This window comes from Rana temporaria, chromosome 5, assembly GCF_905171775.1.
Source record: "Rana temporaria chromosome 5, aRanTem1.1, whole genome shotgun sequence".
Lineage (NCBI taxonomy): Eukaryota > Metazoa > Chordata > Amphibia > Anura > Ranidae > Rana > Rana temporaria.
The window spans coordinates 46,552,928-46,568,166 of record NC_053493.1 but is presented as its reverse complement, the minus strand read 5'-3'; positions in this window follow the sequence as shown (position 1 = coordinate 46,568,166).

Sequence of the window (15,239 nt, the reverse complement as noted above, 5' to 3'; positions counted from 1 at the left end):
TGAATTGGTGTACAGGGACGCACCGGACCCCCTTCTGTGAGCCACAGCAAGTATGAACCCGGCCTGACCGTTGCATTGTCACATTGATAAACATTAGGATGCAACTTTTGATAGTTTACATTGTGGTCTATGGCACTCAAGTTGCATGAAATTCACTTCAAAGTAGTGCAGGATACTTTTTGATTTGAATGGCGGCCATTGAAATACATAGGCTTCAGCTTGTCATGCTACTGTGTCCATAGCCGCATGACAAGTCACACAAGTGTGAATGGAGGCTTACACACTCCTGGTGGCTGCAGCCTGTGTATATCTGACTAGCCAACTCCTGCCTGTCAGATGGAAGCATTCAGGCAGCTGCCCTGCCGTTCGATTGCTTCCACACACCCGCCTCCATGTATTTGCGGGATCGGTATTGCAGGTGCCACCGGGTAGGGCGGAGGAAACACATCCGCTCTCCTCCCCTCCTTGTTGCTGACCCAGGGGCCATGTGTAAAACGTCACTTATGGGTCCCCTTGTCAGTTTACGTCACCAGTATGGCAGAGAAGGAATGTGGCGCCTAGAGAATATCTGACAGTTTTTATTGCTGTCTGCATCCTCATTAGGGGGATTCACCCTTTCTATTGTCTTGTTTACCATTATCATTAAAATAAAATCCCAAATTTCGGGTTGGCCCCAGAGAAGTAGTAGAAGGAAACTCTTTCAATGGAGACACCAGTTCTGTGATCTGGGGTCCAAAGAAATTCCCTAATTTGCAGGGATTTCCTCTCACTTCCTGTTTGGCTATAGGACAGGAAGTGAAGGTAAATCTCCCCAATGGGACACAGATGGACAGGAAGTGAAGGTAAATCTCCCCAATAAGACAAAGATGGACAGAAAGTGAAGGTAAATCTCCCTATGGGACAAAGATGGAAATAATAAACCCTATAAAGAGGTTATTACAACCCTCCATTACTCTATCCAAAGTGAAAAAAAAAAAGTGTTGCCTATAGTTTTACTTTAAGACCCCTTCAGACTGAGGCGCTTTACAGGCGCTATAGCTGTATTGTATTCTGAGGCCCCGTACACACGTCCGAGAAACTTGACGGGCAAAACACATCGTTTTGCTCGTCGAGTTCCTTGTGAAGCCGCCAAGGATCTCGGCGAGCCAAGTTTCCTCATTGACTAACGAGGAAATAGAGAACATGTTCTCTATTTGGCTCGACGAGTTCCTCGTCGGTTTCCTCGGCCAAAAGTGTACACACTACCGGGTTTCTCGGCAGAATACGGCTCCGATCGAGTTTCTGGCTTAATTCTGCCGAGAAATTCGGTCGTGTGTACGGGGCCTGACAGGCAACTCTTGTTGTGGACTTTTTGGTCAAGAATTATTCACCTAGTTTCGTCAGATGAGAGATGCCGCTCAAATTTCATCCTGTTCATCAGAAACGGACTGAATTGTGATCAGTGTATGTCCTGCATTATGTGCTAAAGTGCATGGCACATGTAGTTTTCCACATTACAAATTACTGCTAAATGTAACATAACCTGGAGAGAATTCACTGAACCCCTCATTTTTGCACCCCCTGGTGTACTCATGTGCCAGAAGACCTATGTACTAGGTCACACTGGGGAAAGCATTATTGTGCACATCTATACATATGTGTAACAATGGAAACTAAGGGCCAGATCCACAGCCAGCGGGCTTAACTTAAATGTTGCTATTTAAGTTACACTGCCGCAAAATTTCTACCCAAGTGCCCGATCCACAAAGCACTTACCTAGAAATTTTCGGCTGTGTAACTTAAATCTGTCCGGCGCAAGGCGTGCCCAATCTAATGGGGCGAGTCCCATTTAAATTAGGCGCGCTCCCGCGCCGGACGTACTGCACATGCTCCCGACGCGATTTTCCCGACGTGCTTTGCGCAAAATTACGTTACGCAGAGTTTTGTGAATCGTGCCGGGTCAAAAAAGTTGCGTCGGGAAAAAAAGAGATGCGGCGGGAAAAAAAAAAAATGTAAAACATTTTTTGACAGCGTCGCGGGAAAGAAGGGTCTACTTTTACATGGTGTACTAACTTTCCACTTTGTAAAAGCAGCCCTAATTTTGCGTTTGCAAACTAACAACTTACGGAGACTTCACAAAGGGAAACCGCTTCGTGGATCTCCGTAAGTGCTAATTTGCATACCCGACACGGAATTTCGACGAGAAATGCCCCCAGCGGCGGCCGAGGTACTGCATCCTAAGATCCGACAGTGTAAAACTATTACACCTGCCGGATCTTAGGAATATCTATGCGTAACTGATTCTGTGAATCAGTCGCATAGATAGAAACAGGGATACGACGGCGTATCAGTAGATACGCCGGCGTATCCCTTTAGTGGATCTGGCCCTAAGGGCTCATTCACACCGGCAGCCACATTACACCACACTGTGAAGGGAGCTGTGCTGGTGCATTGCATTGTTTGACTTCCAGGTTTTTGTCAAAGCTCAATTAACCACTTCAATACCAGGCATGTTTACCCTCTTCCTGCTCAGGCCAATTTTCAGCTTTCAGTGCTGTCACACTTTGGATGATAATTGCGCGGTCTTGCAACACTTTTCCGTATATGATTTTTTTTTTTATATAATTTTGTTCTCACAAGTAAAGCTTTCTTTTGATGGTTTTGATTACCACTGGGTTTTTTATTTTTTGTGCTACAAATTAAAAAAAAAAAGACAGAAAATTTGTGATTTTCTTTTCTTTGTTTCTGTTATAAAATTGCACTGACTGGCACTGATGGGACTGCACTGATGGGGTACTAATGAGACGGCACTGATGGGCAGCTCTAATAGGCGGCACTGATGGGTGGCACTGATAGGCATCACTGATGAGGAGGCACTGACAGGCGTCCCTGATTGGCATTACAGGTGAGCACTGCTGGGTATCACTGGTGGGCATCCCTGAAGGGCCTGCATTGATAATCAATGCGCTGATAATCAGAGCAGATCAGTCAAGCACTAATAGAGGAAAGACGATAATCGACACTTCCTGGTTGCAGTGTGATCGGCTGTTATTGGACACAGCTGATCACATGGTAAAGAGCCTACATCATAGGCTCTTTACCAAGATCAGAGATGCGGCATGTCAGAGCGACACACCAAACCAACGATCGCTGCACTGCAGTTGTGATTTTTCATCTGACAGTTTTTATTTCAAAAGCTAACCACAGGTGGTTCATTTTTTTGCCAATACTTGTATTCTGACAGTGGGCCTCTCTGCTGTCAGAATACACTGATCAGCGGCTGCAGGCACTGATCAACAAACGTTAAATCAAATTCTGTTATTCAGCGGCTGCAGCCACTTACTTGTGTATTCCGACAGCAGAGAGTCCCACTGTCATAATACAATGTCCTAGCGGGGGGACTCCTCAAACAAGGTGGCTGGAGGAATCTGCCAGCCTTTTTGGCTTAAAGCGGTGGTTCACCCTCCATGACAACATTTTAGCATAAAATGAGGCATAGTAGCGTGAGCTACAGTATGCCTGTCTTTATTTTTTTAGCCCCGTACTCACTGTGCAATCGTAGAGACAAGATTCCGACTCCCCGCGGGGAATGGGCGTTCCTATGGAGAGGGAAGGTGATTGACGGCCGGCTCTGGCACGTCACGCTCCCCGAAGACAGCCGGAACAGGTCTCGGCTCTTCACGGCGCTATACGGCGCCTGCGCACAGACTATGCACAGGCGCCGTGAAGCGCCAAGTCCTATTTCGGCTATTTCCAGAGAAGAGTGATGTGCTAGAGGAAAAAAACATTTTTTTTTTTATTAATAGGGTGAACCCCCGCTTTAATGAAAAAAATGACCTGTCTAGATTGAAATTAAAATGGTATTAAACCCAAAAGCAAAAATGTATTATATTGCAGATTACCAATCATTAGATATGGTGGCTGCCTTTGTTTTTGGTTTTGAAACGCCTGAAAAACATCTCCAGTGTGAAAGGGGTGTTAGGTTACATCAAACAGTTTTTTTCCTTTTGGAATTAAGCTTTTACATTAAATAAAAAAAACGCTGATCATTTTAATCACCCCTGTCCGTGTTAAATGGGTTGTCTCATTGTTGTAAACTGATACATTCTGCTGGGGAGCTTGTGCTTTTGAAAAACAGACTCGATGGCTGGATCACCAGATGAAAATAGAAGAAAGAAAGCATAATAATGGAAACTAAGCTACAATATAATAAATGTTTGCTTTTGGTTTTAATACCGCTTTAACTCTCCTGTATGCTGTAAAGTGATGAGATAATGTTCTGTATGTATGTGAATAGATACTCACTCTGTCCTGTATTTTGTATGGAATTCTAAGGGGATTCCATTGGCCTTCTTTTTCTAGCTCTGCGTGATCCGTAGGTGAAAGGAAGTTTTTTGGGGGCTTCCATTTTGTTTCACCAGCCAGCCTAAACAAGAGAGTAAAATCAGTTACTGCATGAACACCGCAGGAAAGCGCAGCAGTCCCCATTTAATTCCCCATTCTCACACGTGTGACTATGGGGGTTATTTCGCAAAGGCAAATCCACTTTGCACTGCAAGTGCACTTGGAAGTGCAGTCGCTGTAGATCCGAGGGGGACATGCAAGGAAAATAAAAAACAACATTTTAGCTTGCACATGATTGGATAATAAAATCAGCAGAGCTTCCCCTCATTTCAGATCTACCCCTCAGATGTACAGCGACTGCATTTCCAAGTGCACTTTCAGTGCAATTTCAAGTGCACTTTGCACTTATAGGGGTAGATTCTCGTAGAATGGCGTATCTTTGTGCGGGCGTAACCTATCCTATTTACGTTACGCCTCCGCAACTTTTACAGGCAAGTGCCGTATTCTCAAAAGAAAGTTGCGGCGGCGTAGCGTAAATAGGCCGGCGTAAGCCCGCCTAATTCAAATTGTGAAGAGGTGGGCGTGTGTTATGTAAATTAACCATGACCCGACGTGATTGACGTTTTTCATGAACGGCATGCGCCGTCCGTGGAATTTCCCAGTGTGCATTGCTCCAAAGTACGCCGCAAGGACGTATTGGTTTCGATGTGAACGTAAATGACGTCCAGCCCCATTCACAGACGACTTACGCAAACAACGTACATTTTTCAAAATTTGGCGCCGGAACGACGTCCATACTTAACATTGGTACGCCGCATGTACGCCACCATATAGCAGGGGTAACTTTACGCTGGGAAAAGCCTAACGTAAACGGTGTAACTGTACTGCGTCGGCCGGGCGTACGTTTGTGAATTCGCGTATCTAGCTGATTTACATATTCTAGGCGTAAATCAGCGTACACGCCCCTAGCGGCCAGCGTAAATATGCAGTTAAGATCCGATGGCGTAAGAGACTTACGCCGGTCGGATGTAATAGAAATCTATGCGTAACTGATTCTATGAATCAGGCGCATAGATACGACGGCTCAGACTCAGAGATACGCCGTCGTATCTCCTTTGTGAATCTGGGCCATAGTTTGCACTTGTAGTGAAAAGTGGATTTGCCTTTCGTAAATAACCCCCTATGTTTGTAGCCCATTCAAACTTATGCAACACCCATCTGTGCAACTTGGAAAAAGGTGCCACCGCTTCCTTTGGTGCATTTTTGGCTCACAGACTTCAATGAGAACACATTAAAATGCAGACATGCAAGTGTGAACCAATCCTTACATGTTAGATGCATTGCAGCGCCATTCCTTTTGATGCAATGCTTCTATGTGGCAGTACATTGTGATGTTGAATTACAAAAAAAAGGGCAAATTTGTGCCATGTCAGGGTGCATTGGCAACCCATTCCATTTAATAAGCTGGCTTAACGCAACGCATGTGCATTAACAAAACAATGTAAATACCGTATTTATCGGCGTATACCGCGCACTTTTTTGCCCTGAAAAACAGGGCAAAATCGTGGGTGCGCGATATACGCCGATACCCACTTCCCGCGCTTTGTTCGAACCACTGCGCCGACATATACCGAGCGCAGTACACTCGGGTATAGTCGGGGCAGGCTCGACTATACACGAGTGTACTCCGCTCGGTATATGTCGGCGCAGTGGTTCGAACAGAGCGCGGGAAGTGGGGATGGCCGCAGAAGGACGCCGGACCGGACGAGGCCGCCGATGGACGCGCTGGACGACGGGCAGGACGCGATGGACGACTGGCAAGACACCGACGAGGGGCATCCAAACTGTAAGTATTTTTTTTTTTTTGCAGGAATCTTACTTCAAATTCGGGGGTGCCCGATAAATACGGTAGGTCCTGAGCAGTCAGATTCAATTTTTTTTTTCCCAAATACAAGTCCAGCACCTAACATGGTGTTATAGCCCGACTCTCATGCCGCGTACACACGATCGTTTTTCGGCATTAAAAAAAACGTTGTTTTTCAGCATGTCCAAAAAACAATGTTTTTCCAATTTCATCATTAAAAACTATGTTGCCCACACACCATCGTTTTTGAAAAATGATGAACAAAGCGCGGTGACGTACACCACGTACGACGGCACTATAAAGGGGAAGTTCTATTCGCCTTTGGGCTGCTTTGAGCTGATTCCGTGTTAGTAAAAGACGATTCGCGCTTTTCTGTCTGTTACAGCGTGATGAATGTGCTTACTCCATTATGAGCGGTAGTTTTACCAGAACGAGCGCTCCCGTCTCACAACTTGCTTCTGGGCATGCGCGGGTTTAAAACGTCGTTTTAGCCCACACACGATCATTTTTTTCAACCCGAAAAACGATTTTTTTTAAAACGACGTTAAAAAATGCAGCATGTTTCGAATTTTTTTTTTTTTCGTTTTTCAGAAGCAGAAAAACGATGTGAAGCCCACACACGATCATTTTAAATGCCGAAAAACGATTGTGTGTACGCGACATCAGTGTCCTTAGTACTCCTCTCTCTATAAAGAGAATTTTATAAATCTAATATGACATCGTGGACCCCAAAAATAATAATCCAGGGTTAACACACACATGACAATAGAGAGATCTTTAAAAATGAGAAAGAAAGAGGTTGATTTACCAAAGCAGGAGAGTGCAAAATCTGGTGCAGCGCTGCAAAGAAACCAATCAGCTTCCAGGTTCTATTGTCAAAGCTTAATTAAACAAGCTGAATCTAGAAGCTGATTGGCTGCCACGCACAGCTGCACCAGATTTTGCACTCTCCAGTTTTAGTAAATCAACCCCAAAGTAACATCTGTCCTTCATGCTACACAACAGGGACTGTGAGTAGTACAGAGAAGGGTTAACTGCCCCCCCCCCCCCCATCCTCTCTGGATCCGCCCATTACCAGCAGCAGCAATCTTAAAAGGCGAAGCCGACTGCATGCGAGTCTCATGGAGCCTGGTAACCTCTCTCCCTGAACAGAACTACCTCATCTCCAGCAAGAGGACCAGCCTGGCAATCCTCCACAATGACAGTTCTATATAGGGACTGCTGAGGATCCACAGCCATGCTACACATGATCCTGAGTTCTTTACACATTTGGATATATATAATCACAGGTTATAGCATGGAGGAGATCCCTGTGCCTTTCGCATATACGATCACATAGAGGGGTGATAGCAATAAAAGTTATGTAAGAAAAAAAAAAAGGAAAGAATAAAAATAGTAAAAATATAAAACGAAAACGTTGTAACTGACGTATCAGGATGGATGTCACACCACTTCCTCAAACTCAACCTAAAACGGAGCTCGTCATTTTTCCTCCGGCCCGTGTCCCCTCCCCTAAATTCTCCTTCAATAAGATTACTAATACAACCGTCAGTCTCTCCCCTCGTGCCAAGGTACTAGGTGTAATCCTGGACTCTGACCTGTACTTTCAGCCCCAAATCTAATCGCTGTCCAAATCTTGTAGCCTTCACTTCCATAATCTCCAAAGTACACCGGTTTGAACCATTGAAATAAGCAACTTATTTACTCTCTTGTTATCTCTCGCCTTGACTATTGTAACTCCCTCTTCATTGGTCTACCTCTCCGCAAGCTATCCCCTCTTCAGTCTATTATGAATGCTGTTGCCAGACTCATCCACCTTACCAACTGTTAAGTGTTCGCCACCCCTTTCTGCCAATCCCTCCACTGGCTTCACATTGCCCAACAAATAAAATTCAAAACATTAACAATACCATTTACAACTCTGCCCTGAGCTACATCACCAATCTTGTCTCCAAATATCACCCAAATGGTCCTCTATGTGCTTCCCAAGACCTCCTGCTCTCTAGCTCCCTTGTCTCCTCCTCCCATGCTCGCCTCCAGGAATTCTCCAGAGTCTCTCCCATCCTCTGGAACTCACTACCTCTCCTACTCTGTCCACTTTTAGGCAATCCCTGAAAACTCATCTCTTCAGGGAGGCCTATTCTGCCTTCAGCTAATAACCAAGGCAGATTCACAAAGCACTGAGGCCCCCTACACATCTCATCGTTTTGCTCGTCGAGTTCTGTGTGAAGCCGTCGAGGATCTCGGCGAGCCAACTTTCCTCATTGAACAACGAGGAAATAGAGAACATGTTCTCTATTTGGCTCGACGAGGAACTCGTCAGCTTCCTCGGCCGAAAGTGTACACACGGCCGGGTTTCTCGGCAGAATTCAGCTCCGATCGAGTTTCTGCCGAGAAACTCAGTGGTGTGTACGGGGCCTCACGTTGACGTATAACACGTTACGCCGACGTAAGTGCGAATGTGCGCCGGCGTATGTGTGCGGCAGACCCACAAACCAACATGCGCTTAAAAACAGGCTACACCCCGCCGACGTAGCTTGCACACGCCGGTGTAGGGTGGGCGCACATATGGGCTGGGCGCATGGTGCTGCTCCCATTGATTAGCCATTCAAACATGCAAATTAGGGAAATACGCCGATTCACGAACGTGCGTGTGCCCGGCGCATGCTACGCAAGATGCGCGTAAGTTGTACGTCCGGCGTAAAGTTATTCCCCATAAATGAGGTGCAACCCGGCAACAGACATGCACAGGTCTGCACCAGGGAACACAAGCTGGCGTATTGTGCGTTGGACGTGTGTCTGGCTGGGCGTACGTTATGTTCACGGAGTACGCAGTGATCCGGCGTAGCTTAGGCAGTTGTGCCGGCGTGGTTGTGAGCAGGCGCAGGGGGGTGCTGTGCATGGGTCTACGTCACGGCGCATGCGCAGTTCGTGATACATACCTGTCTGGCGCTCGGCCCATCATTTGCATGGGGTCACGCCTCATTTGCATGGGTTCACGCCCACTTCCACCTACGCCGGCATGCACCTTCGAAACCCACGCCACGCTGGCGCAGCGTTGGGAGCACTGGCTTGCTGAATGCAATGCTTGCCTCTCCGCGCTACGTAGCGTACAGTGTTTGCTCTACGGCGGCGTAATGTGCGCCTTGCTCTCTGTGAATCTGGGCCCAAATCTTCTATTTCCTTCATAGTTACTACCTTGTGTTTCACCAGCCCCTCCCTATTAGATTGTAAGCTCGCAGGAACAGGGTCCCTCTTAACCCTCTTGTATCGAATTGTATTGTTGCTGTATTATCTCACTTTATATTGTAAAGCTATGTGCAAACTGTGGATGCTATATAAATCCTGTATTATAAACATAATCATTTTAAACATTTAAAGAGACACATTAAACATTAAACAACATAAAACATTTTAGAGCCCCCCTATGCACACTTTGGTGCCTGCGATTTCCCTACACGTGTTATGTATCACCACACAAACTGGAGTGAAAGCAATAATTCTAGCATCAGAACCCCTGCATAACACTAAACTAATGCATTGCCTATGAAAAAATATAGGGTACTGAAGTTTTTCACTGCTTCATGGCTGCACACATGTAAAGCCCCTACAGGTCCTCATTTTAGTGTTGTGCAGGAGTTCTGGTGCTAGAATTATTACATTTCTTTTGAAGTTTGTTTTTTTTTTGGAGGGGGGGGGGGCAATTAGCTGGTCTTGCTTAGGGTGCAAAATAGTCTAACACCGGCCCCACGTGTACCCATAGTATGGAGGAGACCTCTATACCTATAGAATGGAGGAGCGCCCTGTACCCAAAATATGGAGGATCCCCCTGTGCAGTGCCGATCCTGACCTCCCTGGGGCCCTAAGCAAAATGACATGGCACATTAAAAATGAGAAGTGGGGGGCGCTGACGACAGTGACATGTCACATTAAAGAAAGTTGAAGTAGCTCCCTGTACCCATACTATGGAGGTGTCCCTGTTCCCATATTATGGAGGAATCGTATATGCCCAAAGTATGGAGTATCCCCCTGTGCATATAGTATAAAGTAGTTCCCTGTACCCATACTATGGAGGCGTCCCTGTTCCCCTATTATGGAGGAATGGTCTATGCCCAAAGTATGGAGGACCCCCCCTGTGCATATAGTATGAAGTAGCTCCCTGTACCCATACTATGGAGGTGTCCCTGTTCCCCTATTATGGAGGAATCGTCTGTACCCATTGTATGGAGTAGTCCTGTTACCCAAAGTATGAAGGAGTTCCCCCTGTGCATAAACCTGTAGTATGAAGGAGCCCCCTGTACCCAAAATGAAAGATCCCCTTGTGCATATAGTATGAAGCAGCTCCCTGTTCCCATACTATGGAGGAGTCCCCTGTTCCCATATTATGGAAGAATCATCTATACACATTGTATGAAGGTGTCCCTGTACCCAAAATGCATGGTCCCCCTGTGCATATAGTATAAAGGAGCTCCCTGCTCCCATACTATGGAGGAACAATGGAGATATTTTCCAGCACACCATGGATCGACAAGGTAGCGTCCAAAACTATTTTTTTATTGCATGATCACATCACAGAGAAGTACAGCGTTTTGGAGTCATGCAGGACCCCTTCGTCAAGCATGTGTCATCAAATGCCTGACGAAGGGGTCCTGCGTGACCCAAAACATTGCACGTCTCTGTGATGTGATCATGCAATTAAAAACTCGTTTTGGACTCTACCTTTTCGTTCCATGGTATGCTGGTAAATACCTCCATTGTGACTTTCCATACCAGTTTCCAGCTGGCTGTTGCTGCAGCACCTAAATCCTTAAGAGCGTATCCATCAACATGTGCAATGGGAATATGGAGTATGTCATACTATGGAGGAGTCCCCTGTACCTATAGAATGGAGGAGCCCTCTGTACCCATATTATGGAGGAATCCTCTATACCTATAGAATGGAGGAGCCCTCTGTACCCATAGTATGAATGAATCCTCTATACCTCTAAAATGGAGGAGCCCTCTGTACCCATAGTATGAAGGAATCCTCTATACCTATAAAATGGAGGAGCCCCCTGTACCTATATTATGGGGGAACCCCTTGTACCCATATTATGGAGGAGTCCTCTGTACCCATAGTATGGAGGAACCCCTTGTACCTTTAATATGGAGAAATCCTCTAGACCCATGGAACGGAGGAACTCCCGGTACTATAGTATGGAGGAGTCCTCTGTGCCCATAGTATGGAGGAGCACCTTATAACCATTGGTAAGATGGAGAGCCCTGTACCTATGGCACATGGCACAGATGGGTCTCTGGCACTGCTGCTGCAATACAGGAAAGCAACCAAGGTGCTATGACCATGGTTGGAAGATGACTCCATGCTCCGCACACAACTTTTGTGGTCTTGTGTAATTGTGTGTGTTTTTCTCATGATGAATGGAGCTCACGGTCCAGTGCTTTGAATTAGTGCAATCTGAGGGGTTCTGTACCAAATAACATCAATTTAATGCAATGATCCTCGCTTCAAAGAGCTTGGCTCCACTGAAGTGTATGCATGAGGCCACAGATGTTGTGAATCCGACACAGAATGCCTTCTCATTGAGCCAAGCAACTAACGAGATAGTGAGATTTCCCACTATATCTTCTTGGCTCATGCACACGGTATAAAATACACTTTTTTCAGATCCTCACTGCATGCGGTTTTAGGGCTTTTTCACACCAGTGACCATTTTATACCGTTGTGCACTTTGAAGCGGCTTTAATTCTTCATTGCACTGTTTAATGTTTTCTAACTTTATTGACTGTTTATTCTTTACAGCACGTTTTAATGCAGGGTACTGTGACGTAATACGCAGCACTGAAATATTTTTGCAGTGGTGAAAACTGAACTCATAGGGGTTGATTTACTAAAGGCAAATCGCGTATGCACGCTGCAAGTGTAGTTGGGCCTAAGCTTAGTAAATGGGGTAAAGCTTCACTTTATAACGAATACCCAATCAGGTGCAAGGAAAAAAAAAGCAGTGTTTTTGCTTGCACATGATTGGATGATGGAAGTCAGCAAACTTTTGTCTTATTTACTATGCTCTGGAGCAACTGCATTTGCAAAGTGTACACTTTATTTGCCTTTAATAAATCAACCCCTATAGTACTTAATTGCCTAGTCTATGGGTTGGGCAAAGCTGTCCAGCGTGTATGGTGTGAATGGACCCATTGGGACTGAATGCAGCAGTATTATATGCTATGGGCCAGGGGTCAAGTCCTAGGAAAAAAAGTGTGGGAACTCCCACCCACGATCCACTCCCCCACCAAAAAAAAAAAATCATACGCTCATATGCATAATTACTAAACCGTATGTTTTTTTGTTTTTTTTCTTCATTGCCGGAGGTCTGCCGCGGGGTTTTGCCGGATTTAGAAAGAAGCAAGTTCTTTCTAAATCCCGCGATAGCTCGCGGCAGACCTCCGCAATGTCTCCTGGGAACAATGACAAAAGCTCCCAGGAGACATTGCGGCATCGAGAAAGTGACGGAATACCCGCACACTACCCGATGAATCCATATACAGGAAGCGGCCAGTAACATAAAGCATTACCAAGGTTCGCCTGCCCCTGACAGTGATTTGAGCTGGGCATCGCCGCTTAGTGAAGGATTGGCTCGGGCGGCTCGGCTGCTCTAGTCCTGCAAAGGGAACTGAGTTCCTGCTGTGAAAAAAGTGCAGGAACTCCGTTCCCACGCGTTCCCGCAGGACTTGAGCCCTGCTATGGGCACATTCACACAGCTGCATTTTGGTCTGTGGCATTTAGCATGGTCTATATTTTATGCAATACAGATGTAAATGTTTGGGCCGTAGATGAAGCTAATGAATAGAGAGAGCACCCTATATTATCCTGTTTGTAGCAGTCCTGGTCCACATCTCCACAATAAACTGGCAGCCTATTTTCTTAAAGTGGAATTTCACTCTCCCAATTATCATTGATTATTTTGAATCCTCAGGCTGCTAGCTTTAGTAAATAGATACAACAGTATATCATATGTACTCCTTTTGAACTTTATTTTTACATTTCTTCAGTTCCTTCCTGGTTTCTTGCCTAGGCAAATGATGTCCTACATCCCAGGAGTCTTCAGGATGCGAAAAGGAGAGGTTAGCTCCCGCATGTATGCTTAAAGTGGAGTTCGCCCCCCCTCCAAAAAAGTCAAGATCTACACATACTGTAGCTGCTGACTTTTAATATTACGACACTTACCTGTCCTGGAATCCAGCGATGTCGGCACCCCAGACGATGTTTCCATCGGCTGTGAGGTGCTGCTGCCGCCGCCATTGCCGTTAAGGGAACCCGACAGTGAAGCCTTGCGGCGTCACAGCCTGGTCTCTATTGCACATGCAGGAAGCGCGCTGCATTCTCTTATTGGCCTGGCAGTGGGGGAAGGAGGAGGGGGCCAATCCTCTGACATACCTCGCCATGACAAGGTCTGACAGAAGTGGGGACAGGGGGTACCTGTCAAAAACGAACAATGAAGACAGCCTTGCTGCCTGGTACAACCCTCTCTCAGAACTGTCTAATTGTACAACACAATACACTGAGTAATGCAAGAATGAAATGTATGATCTATGTGATGTATTTACACACATTATATATATATATATATATATATATATATATATATATATATATATATATATACCGGTATATATATATATATATATATATATATATATATATATATATATATATATATATATATTTATTTTTTATTATTATTATCATTATTATTGCAATATAGATTAGTTAATGAAGAGGGGCTATACTTGCCTTGTTTGTTGCACCATAACAATTTTAATTCATAAAATAACAAGCAATAGTCCAATTAGATTTAAAAATGACAGTCACATGGCTAAAATAAAGTTTATTTTATAGCTTTGAATGTGCTATGTGTTGAGTTATAGCTTTGTGAATGTGTTATGCGATGTGTTGTGTTCTAGCTTTGTACATGTGTTATGTGTTGTGTTCTAGCTTTATGAATGTGTTATGTGATGTGTTGTGTTCTAGCTCTGTGAATGTGTTATGTGATGTGTTGTGTTCTAGCTTTCTACATGTGTTAATGTCTTGTGTTCTAGCTTTGTACGTGTGTTATGTGTTGTGTTCTAGCTTTGTACGTGTGTTATGTGTTGTGTTCTAGCTTTTTACATGTGTTATGTTCTAGCTTTGTACGTGTGTTATGTGTTGTGTTCTAGCATTGTACATGTGTTATGTGTTGTGTTCCAGCTTAGTACATGTGTTATGTTTTGTGTTCTAGCTTTGTACATGTGTTATGTTTTGTGTTCTAGCTTTGTACGTGTGTTATGTGTTGTGTTCTAGCTTTGTACGTGTGTTATGTGTTGTGTTCTAGCTTTGTACATGTGTTATGTGTTGTGTTCTATATATTTGTACATATGTTATTTGTTGTGTTCTAGCTTTGTACATGTGTTATATGTTATGTGTTGTGTTCTAGCTTTGTACATGTGTTATGTGTTGTGTTCTAGCTTTGTACGTGTGTTATGTGTTGTGTTCTAGCTTTGTACATGTGTTATGTGTTGTGTTCTAGCTTTGTACGTGTGTTATGTGTTGTGTTCTAGCTTTGTACGTGTGTTATGTGTTGTGTTCTAGCTTTGTACGTGTGTTATGTGTTGTGTTCTAGCTTTGTACGTGTGTTATGTGTTGTGTTCTAGCTTTGTACATGTGTTATGTGTTGTGTTCTATTTTTGTACATATGTTATGTGTTGTGTTCTATATTTGTACATATGTTATGTGTTGTGTTCTATATTTGTACATATGTTATGTGTTGTGTTCTAGCTTTGTACATGTGTTGTATGTTATGTGTTGTGTTCTAGCTTTGTACATGTGTTATGTGTTGTGTTCTAGCGTTGTGAATGGGGCCTCACGAGTGTGTTTTCTATAAAGCACACAGCCATACGATGTAGATAATGTCAGTTCAGACTCAGCACTCTGATCGCATGGTGCTATGATTGCCTGCTAATTAATTTAATAGACAGCATGCATGGTTTCATATTTTTGCCACTGAGCGGAAAGGTAGGG